Source organism: Bubalus kerabau, chromosome 6 (assembly GCF_029407905.1).
Source record: "Bubalus kerabau isolate K-KA32 ecotype Philippines breed swamp buffalo chromosome 6, PCC_UOA_SB_1v2, whole genome shotgun sequence".
Classification (NCBI taxonomy): Eukaryota; Metazoa; Chordata; class Mammalia; order Artiodactyla; family Bovidae; genus Bubalus; species Bubalus kerabau.
In genome coordinates, this window is record NC_073629.1 from 31,760,573 (window position 1) to 31,777,542 (window position 16,970).

At 39.0% G+C, this 16,970-nt stretch overlaps 2 protein-coding genes and 1 pseudogene across 5 annotated transcripts in view; 2 read left to right on the top strand and 1 right to left on the bottom strand.

Moving 5' to 3' along the window:
• Positions 1-1,795, top strand: part of ST7L (suppression of tumorigenicity 7 like) — a 143,742-nt gene extending 141,947 nt beyond the window's left edge. The window contains exon 16 of the mRNA XM_055584729.1: positions 1,629-1,795. The gene's annotated coding sequence lies outside the window, so the exon portion shown is untranslated. The remainder of the gene's footprint in view (positions 1-1,628) is intronic.
• Positions 1-16,970, bottom strand: part of CTTNBP2NL (CTTNBP2 N-terminal like) — a 50,872-nt gene that overhangs the window by 11,547 nt on the left and 22,355 nt on the right. The gene's annotated exons all lie outside the window — the stretch shown is intronic.
• On the top strand, positions 8,855-14,549 carry LOC129655815 (small kinetochore-associated protein-like; annotated as a pseudogene).

Here is a 16,970-nt window from a genome sequence, read left to right on the forward strand (position 1 = left end):
CCACACCGTTATTATCCTGTAGAATTAATAAGCATCACAGAGTTACAAGTAATGGATGTGGAGCTTCTGTGGTGAGATCTCAGACTTCTCTGAGAATAGTTGTCAAGCTGTCTGTTTTCTCTTGAAGTACTTCACTGTAATTCCATAATCACTTGCATAGTAATTACAAGTTATATAAAATTGTTAGCTTCAATATAAGTGAAAAGAATCTGTGAAATAATCAAAAAAAGGTTCCTTATCGTGAAACAATTCTCTTAAGTATATTCTAATAAGGGCCCGAATACGGGAAAAGTGAATTCTGTATTTCTTATACCAAACAGTGGATTGGAAAATGAGATGGAATATAGTATTTTTCAACCAACTTAATGCATCAGTCAGGTGAATTAGATGGGTTACACACTTAACAACCTAAATAATAACAACAAAAATAAACAAAAACAGATGTTAAGATTTAATAAATGAAAGAAGAGCTTTAGTGGAAGTCAGTTCAGTTCAGTTCAGTCGCTCAGTCGTGTCCAACTCTTTGCAACCTCATGAATCGCAGCACGCCAGGCCTCCCTGTCCATCACCAACTCCCGGAATTCACCCAGACTCACGTCCATCGAGTCAGTGATGCCATCCAGCCATCTCATCCTCTGTCGTCCCCTTCTCCTCCTGCCCCCAATCCCTCCCAGCATCAGAGTCTTTTCCAGTGAGTCAACTCTTCGCATGAGGTGGCCAAAGTACTGGAGTTTCAGCTTTAGCATCATTCCTTCCAAAGAACACCCAGGGCTGATCTCCTTGTATGGTTATTTGGGCTTCCTTGGTGGCTCAGAATGGTAACGAGTCTGCCTGCATTGCGGGAGACCTGGGATCGATCCCTGGAGAAGGAAATGGCAACCCACTCCGGCATTCATCCTGAAAAATCCCATGGATGGAGAAGCCTGGCAGGGTACAGTCCATAGAGCTGCAGAGTCAGACATGACTGAGCGACTTCACTTCACTTTACATGGTTATTTATTCCTATTTAACAAATTACCCCCAATTTAAATGTTTAGTGGACCGTTTTTAATCTCATACAGTTTCTGAGGGTCAGGAATCTTGGAGGGCTTGAAGGCTGAGCTGGGTGGTTCTGGCTTGGTGTCTCATGAGGTTGCAGTCAAGCTGTTGGCCAGGACTGCAGGCATCTGAAGGCACAAGTAGGATCCACTTCCAAGGTGGGTTGCTGGGTTAGGCCTTGTCTCCAAGCATGTGCTGGCTTCCCACAAAGCAAGTGATGTGAGAGAGCCAGAGACAGATAGACACAGGCACATCAAGATGAAGTCCCCCTGTCTTATAACCTCATCTCAGAAGTGACTCACCAGCATTTCTGATGTGTTCTAGCAATCACACAGACCAACCCTGGTAAATGTGGCCAGTGGGGACTACATAATGGTGTGACTATCAGGAGTGGGATCATTCATTGAGGGCCATCTTCAAATCTGGCTATCAAGGTGAATGACTAGACATGCTACCACTACCATTCACATTTCAGGTCAAAATTTAGACTTAAATACCTATTCTAAAAACTGTCAAGGCTGAGCTTAATATTTTAATGATATCTCAGATATTTTATAAGAACTTTAAAATGATCTGGATTTCATTTTTAGGGGGAAGACATCAGGAGTGCTGCTAAAACCAGTCAACTGCTTGCAATTTCATTATTTTCACTTTCACTAAAGTGAAAATGTATTTTAACTGAACACAAATTCCTACATTGTCAGAAAACACAATGATCTTTAATTCCAGATAACAATAAAGTAATTGGCTGATCAGACAGATTCAATAATAGAGGATATTACTGCTGCTGCTGCTGCTTCTAAGTCGATTCAGCCGTGTCCGACTCTGTGCGACCCCATAGATGGCAGCCCACCAGGCTCCCCCATCCCTGGGATTCTCCAGGCAAGAGCACTGGAGTGGGTTGCCATTTCTTTATCCAATGCATGAAAGTGAAAAGTGAAAGCGAAGTCGCTCAGTTGTGTCCGACCCTCAGCAACCCCATGGACTGCAGCCCTTCAGGCTCCTCCGTCCATGGGATTTTCCAGGCAAGAGTACGGGAGTGGGGTGCCATTGCCTTCTCCAGAGGATATTACTACAGCAGACAAATCATACTAGTCATCTATTACTCATTTATTTTTACTGTTATAGGCTGAATGAAACATGCCACTACTGAAAACTTAAAATAAAACCACATAATATCCTTGGATATGCCATGCTTGCTTTTCAAAAATTTCAGCTTTGCTATGATAAACTACAAAAAGAAATATGAAGAAGTTACCTTCTCTCTATAATAATTTATTATGCTACATAATTATTTATGTATAATATGTATATATGTACATAAATAATAGTTAATAGTACATAAATAATACTACAAATTATATATATTTCAATCTTAAAATACGAAATCAATCTCTTTATTCTTTGGATAATAATCACCAACATAAGAAGTGGTCCCAAACGTAAAGGTGGAAGAATTATGGCCCATTTATTTAATTGAGGGCTTATATTCAAATAGAAGGTTTTATTTTCAAGACTCAGGTTGATACCATAACTGTATTAGGATATGCATCTTTGCCATTTACCACCAATTCTGAAGTGATACTTATAAAAGTAATCAGCAATATATACGTTATGCCTTTAACTATCTGTGCTAAGGATCAGAAAGACAAACAAGATGATTCCACAATGGTTTTTGTTAATGTTACCAAAAGCATGTAAAAAAGAATTCTTTTCACACACAGTTTGATTCTATTAATCTTAAATCATTTATAATCTGGAATCCCTAATAAACTATAAAGAGCTGTCTGAGCAACTGGAAATAAAGCAACCGTTCTGGATAAAGACGATAATGATATTATAAGTATACCCTTTGTTCTGGAAGTTCCTTTCTACTTTCTGAAGGAAAACTGGATTTTACTGTTGGACAATATTGATAAAAAAGGATTTAACCTCATTGGAATTATGCTTTAATATTTAGAATATGGCACAAGATTTATCATGGGAACAAGGAGAAAATTTTCATCACTTAAAAAAATTTCTAATGTATTATCGAAAACCGAATACTCCTTCCACTTAACTATAAATGCTGTCTTCTCAAATCTGGATTTCTATGTGTTTGTTTTCTTTAATACTTTTGGGCTCTAGAGTCCTGTCACTATTACTTTCTGTGTTACCTTTAGCAACGACCTTAACTTCTCTGTGCCTCAGATCCCTCTTCTGTAGAATGAGGGTAACAATATACCTATAGTTATAAAAATTAAATGAATAATGTAAAAATGCTTCCTCTTGTACTTGACACAAAGTAAGTACAATAAATATGAATTAATTTTTTCAATAGCTAAGTTTAGAATACAGATTTTCCTTTATTTTAGAGTCAATGACTTAAACTCAACTCCACAGACTTACGATTCTGTAAAACTGGATCAGGCTAGGAAATCTTCATTAAAAGCAAAACAAAATTTACCAATCCCAGATAACTCAGAAGTAACACATCACTAAAAATATATCAGGAACCTGGATAATCAATAACATTCTATTTACTTAGCAATCAATCTTGAACTAGTATTTGACATATTATATAATGTGGTCAATTGGTATTTATCTCTTGCATTGTTATAAACATTTCTCACTTTCCTGTCTTTTTATTTCACCCTCGCTAGATTTTAAGTTATTTGAAGGAAAAAGCACTTATCATACATCTCTCTTCCTACATTCTATATTTTGCCTTAGGCCTAAAGCATATAATAGATGTTTATTTTCTAGCCTCTTTCTTGATGTCTTAGCCTCTCTGTACTCTCATCATTTTAGTGAGGTCAATATTTTTTTTTTTGCTGTTAGCAAAATCTAGACTAGTTCCAAATAGGAAAAGGAGTACGTCAAGGCTGTATATTGTCACCTTGCTTATTTAACTTATATGCAGAGTACATCATGAGACATGCTGGGCTGGAAGAAGCACAAGCTGGAATCAAGATTGCCAGGAGAAATATCAATAACCTCAGATATGCAGATAACACCACCCTTATGGCAGAAAGTGAGGAAGAACTAAAGAGCCTCTTGATGAAAGTGAAAGAGGAGAGTGAAAGGTTGGCTTAAAGCTCAACATTCAGAAAACGAAGATCATGGCCTCTGGTCCCATCTCTGCATGGGAAATAGATGGGGAAACAGTGGCTGACTTTATTTTTTGGGGCTCCAAAATCACTGCAGATGGTGATTGCAGCCATGAAATTAAAAGACGCTTACTCCTTGGAAGAAAAGTTATGACCAACCTAGACAGCATATTCAAAAGCAGAGACATTACTTTGTCAACAAAGGTCCATCTAGTCAAGGCTGTGGTTTTTCCAGTGGTCATGTATGGATGTGAGAGTTGGACTATAAAGAAAGCTGAGCACAGAAGAATTGATGCTTTTGAACTGTGGTGTTGGAGAAGACTCTTGAGAGTCCCTTGGGCTGCAAGGAGATCCAACCAGTCCATCCTAAAGGAGATAAGTCCTGGGTGTTCATTGGAAGGACTGATGTTGAAGCTGAGACTCCAATACTTTGGCCACCTGATGAAAAGGGCTGAAAAGACCCTGATGCTGGGTAAGATTGAGGGCAGGAGAAGGGGAAGACAGAGGATGAGATGGTTGGATGGCATCGCCAACTCAATGGACATGAGTTTGGGTAAACTCCGGGAGCTGGTGATGGACAGGGAGGCCTGGCATGCTGCAGTTCATGGGGTTGCAAAGAGTCGGACATGACTGAGCAACTGAACTGAAAATCTAGAATTTATTGAGTATAATCACTTAAGGTAACACTGATCTATATATTTAGCAAACTGTCTTTGAAGTAGAACGAGCTTCAAAGATTCCCCTTGTCTTTTTAATAAAACGTTCATCATGCTGGTAAAAAAAAAAAGATTCTCCTTGGAAGATATTTACAAAAGCATCCACAGATATTTACAAAAGCAATTATTTACATAAGTTCAGAGGATCATATTATTATCTGACTCCAGTGTAATAAATTCTTTTGAAGACTAAAAATGGTAAGTTTAGTACAAATAACTACAAATATAATACTTCTAGCTAGTAGACTACTTATTGATAGAATAAGAATATGGGTAAACAGAATAATGTAGCTGCTTCAACATTCAAATTCCAGAGAGTCCTGAGAAACTAACGAAATTGAAATAAGTGTGTTGAGTTTTTTGTCTTTGTTCTGTTTTATTATTATAGACTATGTATATGATTGAAACAAGTTACATACACATTCTGGACTGGGTCTACAGAAACAACTTTTTCAAGTGGGGAAGAAAATGTGTAAGGAATTCTATAAGACCTGAACAAATTAACGGTCTAAATATAAATTAAGGATTTGAAAGTATAATTTTTAATGCTGTATTAGAGCTTAATCTCTTTTATTTAGGGAACCATATATCTCTTAAAATATAATGAGAGTCAACACCTACCTAATACCATACAAAGCAGGAATGGATTACAGACCTAAAAATAAAATATAAATGGGCAAAAAGCACACGAAAACATGCTCAACTCATTAGTGATCAGGGAGATGTAAATTAAAACAATAAGATAGTACTATACAGCCATGGCAACCCACTCCAGTACTCTTGCCTGGAAAATGCCATGGATGGAGGAGCCTGGTAGGCTGCAGTCCATGGGGTCGCTAGGAGTTAGACACCACTGAGCGACTTCACTTTCATGCACTGGAGAAGGAAATAGCAACCCACTCCAGTATTCTTGCTTGGAGAATCCCAGAGACGGAGGAGCCTGGTGGGCTGCCGTCTATGGGGTCGCACAGAGTCGGAGATGACTGAAGCGACTTAGCAGCAGCAGCAGCAGCATACAGCCATTGCTGCTGCTAAGTCACTTCAGTTAAGTCTGACTCTGTGCAACACCAGAGATGGCAGCCCACCAGGCTCCCCCATCCCTGGGATTCTTCAGGCAAGAACACTGGAGTGGGTTGCCATTTCCTTCTCCAATGTATGAAAGTGAAAAGTGAAAGTGAAGTCGCTCAGTCGTGTCCGACTCTTAGCGACCCCATTGACTGCAGCCCACCAGGCTCCTCCGTCCATGGGATTTCCCAGGCAAGAGTACTGGAGTGGGGTGCCATTGCCTTCTCTGATACAGCCATTAGAAAGGCTAAAATTAAAGACCAACAACATTAAATGCTGGAAAGGTATGGAGTAACTAGAATACTCACACATTGCTGGTGGGAGTATAAATGGTATAATTATTTTGGAAATTAACCTGAAAGTTTCTCATAAAGTTAGAAAATGCCTACCTCCAATTCCACTTCTAAGTATTTGTCTAAAAGAAATGAAAACATATATTCACAAAGACATATACACAGTTATCCAGAGTAGCTTCATTCATAATAGCCCTAAACTGTAAACAAATATCAATCACTAGTAGAATAGATAAAAAATAAAATGTGATGCATTCATACAATGGAAAACTATTCAGGGACCTCCCTTGTGGCACAGAGGATAAAAACCTGCCTGGCAATGCAGGGGACATGGGTTTGATCCCTGGTCTGGGAAGATCCCACAGGCTGCAGAGCAACTAAGTCATGCACCACAACTACTGAGCCTGTGTGCTCAACTACTGCAGCCCACGCGCTCAGAGCCCGTGCTCTGCAATGAACAGCCCCCTCTCCCCCCACAACCCATGTGCGGCAACAAAGACCCCCAACAACCCCCAAAAAGAAATACCATTCAGAACTAAAAAGGAACAAATTACTAATACATACAATGATACTAACGAACCTGAAAATCATTATATCAAACAAAAAAAAGTGCCAGACAAAAAGAACACATTCTGTGTGACTGTTCTAATGGCAAAACTAATCTACAGTGAAGAAAATCAGAACAGTGGTTACATCTGGGTATAGGGAGGACAAATGACCAGGGAGGGGCATATAATAACTTTTTGGTGTGATTAGAATGTTTATGTCTTGATAGGAGTATAGGTCAAACGGAGTGGAATTTGTCAAAACTTACTGAACTCAACACTTAACATCGATGCATTTCACTAGAGCTAAAATATACCTCTAGTTTAAAAATATATATAACGAGAATTAAAGGGAAAATTAAGTTGTATATAATATATAGTGTTTCAGAAACATGGGAAGTTCAAACCAAAGTAATTTTAATAGCAATAACAACAGCAGAAACAAGAGAGGTGCTCACACTGGAGAGCTTATTACCTGCCGAGCAGCGCGCTCAGAGCTTTACACAGCTCGTCTCACCCTAACGGCCTTCCTCTGCAGTAGACAGCACTGTATCTCTACTTTGTAGAAGAAACTGACCATTAATATGCGACTTTCCCAAGGCTACAAAGCCAGGTAAATAGTGGAGAAGAATAGTGAATGGAACACAGTAAGTACTGTGTATGTTAACTGAAAGAGTAATACACATAAAGATATTCCCCAGTCCATCATAGGAATGAATTTCAATTTAGTAGGTCATGATCAGCAGCTTAAAAATGAACTGGAACAGAACTGAAAACATCGCAGAGCACTGAACATTCATTATGAGCACTATTTCAAGAAACTTTTCTTTTGGCATAAGAATATAGAGGTGTGTGTGTGAGGGCAAGTGTGTGTGTTGGTATATCCCTTGGGTCATGATGCAAAGTCTATTTTTGACTAGGTGTCCCTGTCAAAAAAGTCTGAAAAACACTAGAATGGAAAGAAGAACGTAAGAAGTGTAACTCCTAAATCTATAATTTTAAGCAGTTTAAGCTATAATAAATATGCAAATTCTAAAAGAAATGATAAGGAATCAGCATTACTGTTTTAAATTGATTAATGTTATAAAAGCTTACAAAGCAGGAGAAGTTTCACCTAATATCAAATATACAAAATGTGGGAAAAAAAAGTCTGTGTTACTAGGGTTAGACAATCAAAAATGGCATTGGAGAAATCTGAGAAAATTTTCTGGACATATGGTTGGTTCACAGGCACATGCTTTGAATCCTTACACTGAATGCTTAATGTTTGCTGGGTACTTTTATGCTAAGAGATGTGGGTGATGTTAGGGGGATGTAGATTTGACTAAGCCCCTGCTTTCAAGAGCTTAAAATTTGCCAGACAAGTTGAAGGCCTGACAGCAGAAATAAACAAGCTGTTTCTGCTTATTGAATGCTTTCTAAACAATACCATTAATGTTTAAAGGAACACCAAGTGCAATTTGTTTGATCAGAACTTTCTAAGACTCAGACCTTACACTCATAAGGAGTAGGAAGGAAAAGGCCAACCCTGGAAGTGGGTGGGTTCTGGCAGATAAATGGGACTATCAGCAATTTAATGAATCACAGGAAACACCATGAGGTTGGGGGGCAGGTCACACTATCCAAAAACTGTCTCTAAAGTATTACATAAGGACACCCAGACTGCACACTATAACTGTGTGATACTTTAAAAGCATCTTTATTAGAGACGTGCTCTGGTTCTTTTACTATGTATTAACAATGTAGAAACTAACTTCAGTGATAAAATACTAAAAAAAGAGCTCATAAATAAACTGTGAAAGGGTGTCTTCTTTCTCTAGTTGGGGGATTCTGAGGCGGAAGGATTTGAAGATGTATAACTGTGGGAGAGGTCTTAACTATCAATCTGATTTGAAGCAAGATTCTTCAATTAAAAACACAGACTGATACTACAGGGAAATATGACAGGAAACAAGCTGCACAAATGTAAGGCCTTGGGAAAGGGGTTCTTGCTTGGCTGAGAAGTGTTCACAATTAAGTGTATCAAGTAAATAGGAGTAAGAGGATGGTCAAAGGGAGTGCAGAGACAGGGAGGAATGAAAAAAGGGGACCAGTATGGTCTGCGAACCATGCTTCAGCGAGAACAAGATGTCAGGGCAGGCAGACAGAAGCAAGGACAGTGCTAATTACGCATTCTAACAAGCTCTGTATCACAAGTCAGAGGACAGGAAGGTGGCAATTTCTGTTGTCACTGAAGCCTTATGCGGAGGGAGGTAGCTAGTTACTACTCAGTTTCAACCAGCTGGCTTAGGACTCCAGTCAGAAAAGGACTGTTTTTTAAAGAACAGGATGAGGAAAGGGGTAAAGAAGCCAGGAATGAAAAGTAAAAAGTGGGCTCTTGGTGCATTGTGGGGTGTTTAATGATAAAATGTGAACTGGTAATGTTCATCACTACAGTAAGGCACTGAATATATGGTGAACCCAAGCATGTGGAAGTTGATCACTGCTACTGTTAATTCCAGGAGTTGGTGATGGACAGGGAGGCCTGGCGTGCTGCGATTCATGGGGTTGCAAAGAGTCGGACACGACTGAGCGACTGAACTGAACTGAACTATTAATTCCAAGTGATTCTGACCCAAGACTACTTTTATCTTCATGATAAAAGTGCACAGAAGGGGATTAGAGTATGCCTGGATCAGAACAGGAAATCTTTGTTTGGAGATACATAAGCCCTTCCTTTTTGTTTTTATTTTAGAGTGTTGATACCATTAGGAAACTTTAAATGTTACTGAAGACAAGAATGGGATAACCTAGACCCTTTCTCCATTTTAATCTATAAGGAACAGAAAAACTGGTTCTATTCTAAATCTAGGAAGACTTTGTTTTAGTTTTCTTTTCCTTTAATGATTTCTAGGATGAAAGATACTGTCGGGAGAGGAAGGACAGGAGACTGAAAGGAAGATTTTAAACAGAAAAGAACTCAGAGCTATCAATTTGGAAAGTAACTAAAGGAGGAATAATGAATATTTTGTGAAAGCCAAATGGGGGATAAATAAATATATCCCAAAAGATAAAGGACATGTGTAATTTAGATAGATGCCCACAGGGGTCCTTAGTTGAAAAGTGTAGGAAACATTATTTTTTGTAAATATATCCAGACAGATGAATAAAGACAAGCAATGCTGTACCCTTAAAAAAGTACTGTACTCTCTTCCTTGATCCTCTCAAAACTCCCATTACTAACCACTTAGGGGATGCAGATCTCAACTTGATAGGAGAGGATATGGAGGTAAAATGTCAGTATGGTTTTAAAATATTTTAGTTGAATACACAGTGAACAAAGGTGCATATCCTAATTATTTGGTATCCTTGACTAAAAATATGGAAACAAACACAAAGCAATAATTTCCTGTCTGAAGAACAAATTGTTCTTTCTTTGTACAGGGGTGAGATGTAAATAATGTCACTGAGTGGAAATTATCAGCAACAGTGAAATTATGAAACTTGTCAGCTGAAAAAAATGCACAGTGTGAAAGTTGTGAGTTAAGTTCTACTTGGGTGCAGACTGGGAGACAGCCTCCCAGACAGCCCTGAGGGAGTGCCCAAAGAGTAAGAGGGAAGGTCCTGTATATATGATTCTGGCGATGGGAAAACACAATCAGGCTCACATTTTGGCAGAGGTTGCTGCTAGTCATAAGGAGCAGAAGTCTCCATTAATGATCTCAGTGGTTTTCTACATATGAGAAGATGCAAGAAATTGGGCTCATAAAACCTTCTCTTGACAATATCTACCTGAAGTCCTGTTTTGCCAGTTTCTCCCAGGGCACAGAGTGCCTCAGTCCTGATCTCTGCCCTGAACTCCTTTCAGGATGTGTTGAAGGTCAGTGACTGCAGTGGCTAGTGACTTCATTCTTGCAGAACCAGATGGCGAGTGGCAATTTTTAGTTGGCAAACTATATTACTATAGGTAAATTTCTTTTCTCAAAAATATGAATTAATAAGTGGCAACCTATTTTTTGAGGCTTGAATACATTCAAGTTAAACTTAAAGGGCCTTAACTTATTTTCTCAGATGACAAATATTTCTGAAGAACTTTCTAGGGTCTATCAATAGATATTTGGCATGCAGTGCAGCAAGATAAAGTGCAAAGAAAAACAGGAAAAAGCATGCTTTAACTGTACAAAAATTTATTACGTACACTTATACGAGAAGTTCTGTTTATGAAGTTTCAAATCAACAAGAGACTTCTGAATTAAATAATAATCTCGTACTCATGTCTACCAATGAATTCAGTCTTTTGTTGAACAGACAACACATTTTGCTGTTGTTGCTGTTGCTGTGTCGCTTCAGTCGTGTCCGACTCTGTGCGACCCCTCGGACTGCAGCCTACCAGGCTCCCCCGTCCCTGGGATTCTCCAGGCAAGAACACTGGAGTGGGTTGCCATTTCCTTCCCCAATGCATGAAAGTGGAAAGTGAAAGTGAAGTCGCTCAGTCATGTCTGACTCTTATCGACCCCATGGACTGCAGCCTACCAGGCTCTTCCGTCCATGGGATTTTCCAGGCAAGAGTACTGGAGTGGGTTGCCATTGCCTTCTCCCCATAAAATTTTAACTCAATAGATAAAGCTGAAGTCCTTCCTAAATATAACCCAATTTCTCTTTCTTTTCTGAAGGTTCTTAGTATGATAGACATCCTTCCAGACATTTTTCAAGCATGTACATGTGTGTGTAGGGGGTGTGTGTGTGTGTGTGTAGGGTGTGTGTGTGTGTAATTACATAGATATTATTTTCTGTGAAACTGTTCTGCAACTTGTTTTCACTCAGTGTGTCTTAAAGAGCTTTTGAAGACAGTAAATACATAGCTTTTGCTTTCTCATTAAAAAACATGTGATTATATAATATTCCATAATGAGGATGTATCAGTTATGCACCCGTATTTTTACTGATGGATATTTTAGGCTGTCTATATTTTTCAAATACTGTATTAAACAATACTGCAATGAGCATCCTTGTGCACACACAAGAATGGTTTTGTGGAATACATTTATTGCTGTGCTTTTCTAAGGAAATAGTTTCCTATATAATAAAATTCTCAGCTTGAGTCTATACATACTTCTTTTCCATAAGGATTTTCAGCAAATACACAAGATAGTTTCCGTCTGTCTTTCAAATTATTCCTAAACTGGCTGAACTGAAATACTAAATGATGGACCACAGGCTTTAACTTTAGAAGCAACCTCTTCATCTTTCTTTCTCTTCTCCTTATGGGGACAACTAGAAATAACCTCTGATTAATCACAAATCACAAGGCTAACGCATGCAAGGAAGACACAATAAGAGGAAGTAAAAACAACAGGAATAAGCTGTTTCCCTTTTTTATTTGTTTTAGTTTCAGGCTGAAAAATGCAGTGAAATTCCCCACTGCTGTAATCTTCTCTGAAGCTTTCCCCAACTACTAGACAACTGTGTCTTCTCTAAATAGGTAGCATTTTACAAACTGAATTCCGCCTTTCTTTCCTCAAAGATGTAAGAAAAACAGCCCACTGGAAGATGTCAGTTACATGGTAAATGTGCTTATTTTTCTGGTACCATTATGCTTAAACATCCTAAATGCCACAATGTGTAATATAAATGATGATATGTGATTAAAAAGCTATATCTTTTTTTTACTTCTTTCTTAGAAAATAGCAAACAGTTGATATCAGACAATGACAAATATATATATATATATATATATATATATATATATATATGCTTTTTCAGATTCTTTTCCATGATAGGTTATTATGAGATACTGAACACAGTTCCCAGTGCTATACACTAGGTCCTTGTTTATTCTTTATTTATCTATTTCATACACAATATTGTATATCTGATAATCCCCAATTCCCAATTTATCATTCCCTCCTTCCTCTTTGATAAGCATAAATTTGTTTTCTATGTCTATGAGTATATTTCTATTTTGTAAATAAGTTCATTTGTATCATTTTGATGTCTATTTCCTGTGATATGACATATTAAAATGCAATTTAAATGATTTAATGTAAAAAGATAATCATTAAATTTCTTTCAAATAGATAAACTGCTTTTGTTACTCCTAGGAAAGAGGTAATAATATTCTGTCAGAAGGTAAAAAAATGTATATATTGTTTTTTCCTGTTTGATAAAAATATCATAAGAAACCAATAAACTATTAAAATTATTAAAGTCAAAGGATAAAAGTTGCTTTAAAGGACAGCAGTTCATTAAAGTAGCAAAGGGCTTTTTTTTTTGGTTTGTTTTTCTTTTGCAAATGTTAATGATTTGATTTTTAAATTAAAATTAACTTTTGCTATTGGGGAAAATAATTTGATTACTAAACTCTACTGCACAAAATTTGAAGTTAGAGAATTCTAGTTTCTAAGATGCCATGTGAAAGTTGCTCAGTCATGTCTGACTCTTTGTAACCCCATGGAATTCTCCAGGCCAGAATACTGGAGTGGGTAGCCTTTCCCTTCTCCAAAGGATCTTCCTAACCCAGGGATCGAACCCAGGTTTCCCACATTGCAGGTGGATTCTTTACCAGCTGAGCCACAAGGGAAGCCCAAGAATACTAGAGTGGGTAGCCTATCCCTTCTCCAGCGGATCTTCCTGACCCAGGAATCGAACCAGGGTCTCCTGCATTGCAGGTGGATTCTTGACCGACTGAGTTATCAGCAAAGCCCAGAAAAGCCATAAGACAAAGCTAAAAAAGCTACTCCACATCAATCTACTTGTTAAGAGAAAGTCAGTAAGAAAGGGGATGAAATTCTTTTTCAGACAATATTTCAGAAACAGCAAGGACATGGAAAAAAAAAATGTGAAATGAAGTCGCTCAGTCATGTCCGACTCTTTGCGACCCCATGGACTGCAGCCTACTACGCTCCTCCATCCATGGGATTTTCCAGGCGAGAATACTGGAGTGGGTTGCCATTTCCTTGTCCAGAGGATCTTCCTGACCCAGAGATCAAACCCAGGTCTCCCGCACTGTAGGCAGACGCTTTACCGTCTGAGCCACCAGGGAAGTAGTTCTCGGATGAGGCCTGTGGGTGGAAGCAGCAGGTACCTGGGCCCCAGCCATGCCACCTTGTTACAATGCCAGCATGGTTAAGATGGCATACACCTTGCAGCCCTCCTCTGTGTTAAGTAGTGGCCTGCCCACATACACACAAACTCAAGACACTTCTAAGAGCCTATTGCCTGTTAAGTCCAAAGAAGTTGATGCTTCCAGACCTCGTTCAAGAGGTTCGGAGCATGATGTTAGAAAAATCATCAGACCAAGACGCGAGGATGGGCAGATGAAAGCTACAGACACTGCCACCAGGAGGAACATCAGCAAGAGCCACAAATCACTCAGTAAACTGAAATCAGAGGAAGAGCTCGAGAATAAGAACCAGCTCTTAAAGGCCATCAACAAACAGCTGCACCAGAAGTTGACTGAAACTCAGGGAGAACTGAAGGACCTGACCCAGAAGGTGGAGCTAATGGAGAAGTTTTAGAACAACTGTTGAGCAGTTTTAGAGGGCAAGGGCCTCAACCCAGGCAGTGAGACCCTGGTATCAGACATACCTAGGCTCGCCACTACGGATCACATGGACTCTACATTGCTGTTAGAAACTTTGCAAGATAAGCTGAAGCTTTTTAACGAAACAGCCAGAAAACAGATGGGAAGAGTTGCAGGTCTTAAAGGTAAGGCTGAAGATGAAAGAAGACGCCCAGTTCAAAGAGCACCAGACCTTATGTAACAGTCAAATAAATGATTTTACAACAGCACTTGAGGAAATGGAGCAGCTATTAGAAATATGATAAAAAGCAGGTGGCCACATGGCTCTCTCTTGGAATAAACTTTCAGAGTAATTCCCTTAGAACATCTGCTTCTTGGCCATCATCTTTTAGGACTCACCATCCCCAGAATGAAAGCAGTTTCTGCAGTATGATTAAGGACAGTATATGCTGGCATGGCAGTTCCTCCTTCAAGCCAATGTTCTTAGCCTTCAAACTGGCCAGCTCTCCTGAACCTCACAGTATGTATTTGAGGCCTAAGAAGAGATGGGGCCAGGAAGCTTGGATCAGTCTTCTAGACAGCAAAGTGGCAGAGCACTAGAATCAGGAGATGAAATGGCCACAGCCGGAGAAAGGCCACATTCAGATGTGCAGGAGCAAACAGTGGAGGACAGGCCTCCACAGGGGACACCACTGAGGAACTGTGCAGCCCCTCCAAACTTGGAATACATTCTGTCTCATCCTGGCTGCATTCTACAGTCAAAGTTAAAGTCGCCCAGTCATGTCTGTCTCTTGCGACCCCGTGGACTATACAATCCATGGAATTCTCCAGGCCAGAATACTGGAGTGGGTAGCCTTTTCCTTCTCCAGGGGATCTTCCCAACTCAGGGATTGAACCCAGGTCTCCCACATTGCAGGTGGATTCTTTACCAGCTGAGCCACAACGGAAACCCAAGAATACTGGAGTGGGTAGTCTATCCCTTCTCCAGCAGACCTTCCCAACCCAGGAATTGAACTGGGGTCTCCTGCATTGCAGGTGGATTCTTGACCAACTGAGGAATCAGGGAAACCTGGGCTCTATAACCTCATTGTAAATTTATGAACTTGAAGTTATCTGAAATGGCTTAATAAATGGGATGAAGGTCTAATAGTAACATCTATGAAACAATACATGTTGGAGCTTTTAGTCTAAAAACCAACCAACGAAAAAACCAAAAAACAGATACAGAGAAAGCACATGACAAAATCTATTCTAAGTCTCAGCAAACTAGAAACAGAAGGACATTTCCTCAACTTGATAAAGAACATCTATGAAAGCCTACAGCTAGCATATTTAATGATGAAAGACTGTTTTCTCCCTAAGTTCAGAAACAAAACAAAGATATCATACTACTTCTATTTAACTTTGTACTGGAGGTTCTAACCAATACAATAAGGCAATAAATAGATGGAAATCAGATTAGAAAAAAAGAAGTAAAATTGTCTTTATTTGCAAACATGATTATAGAAAATCCAATGAAATTTATAAAAAAGCTATTAGAACTAATACATGAGATTAGTAAGGTTGCAGGATAAAGGATCAATATACAAAATCAATTTCATGTCTATGTAACAGCAGTAAACAATCAGAAATTAACATTAAAAACAATGCTAGTTATAATAATCATAAAACAATGAGATAGTGATAAAACTGACAAAAGATATTAAAGACCTATACAATGAGGACTATAAAGCACTGCTGAGTAAATGGAGAGAAAAATCATGTTCATGGATTAGCAATTAGCTGATTCTAAAATTCACATGGACTGTAGCCTGCCAGGCTCCTCTGTCCACAGGGGTTCCCCAGGCAAGAATACTGGAGTGGGTTGCCATGCCCTCCTCCAGCCGATCTTCTCAACTCAGGGATCGAACCTAGGTCTCCTGTACTGCAGGTGGATTCTTTACTGTCTGAGCCACCAGGGAAGCCCAAGAATACTGGAGTGAGTAGCTTATCCCTTCTCCAGGGGATCTTCCTGACCCAGGAATCAAACTGGGGTCTCCTGCATTGCAGGCGGATTCTTTAACAGATGAGCTACTGGGGAAGCCCACAAGCCCACAATGGACACTACTTGGTAATGAAAGGAATGAACTGACAATACAACATCAACATAGACCTCAAGATAATTATACTGAGTCAAAGAACCAGGCCAGATAAAAGATTACATTCTGTATGATTATTCCACTTACATAAAATTCCAGAAAATGTAGGGGATTGGTGGTTTTGAGGTGGGGGTTAATGGGGAGGAGTTGGGAAGGTTAAGAGGTTGCAGAGGGGCATGAGGAAAATTTGAGAGATGATGGATATGTACACTATCTTGATGGTAGTAAAGGTTTCATGGGGGATACATATATCAAAACATCAATTTATATACATTAAATATATGCATGTCAATTTTATCTCAATAAAGCAAATAAAAAGCCAAAATACAACAAATATGTCAAATCAATCAGTAGAGAAATAAGCAAAGAAATAATGGAAAAAAATCAATTTGAAAAATGTTTCCACACTGTCTCTGTATTTCCTGTTTTCATTATAAAGACAGAGAGAAGGGAATGCAATGTAACATCTGTTCCATGCCCCACAGTACACCCTTAACCCTTGCCAACTGTCTCAAAATACATGTGTTAGGTTGTGAGGGTGGGAGTGGATCAGCTCAAAACCATCAATTCCCATAAGAAAAACAA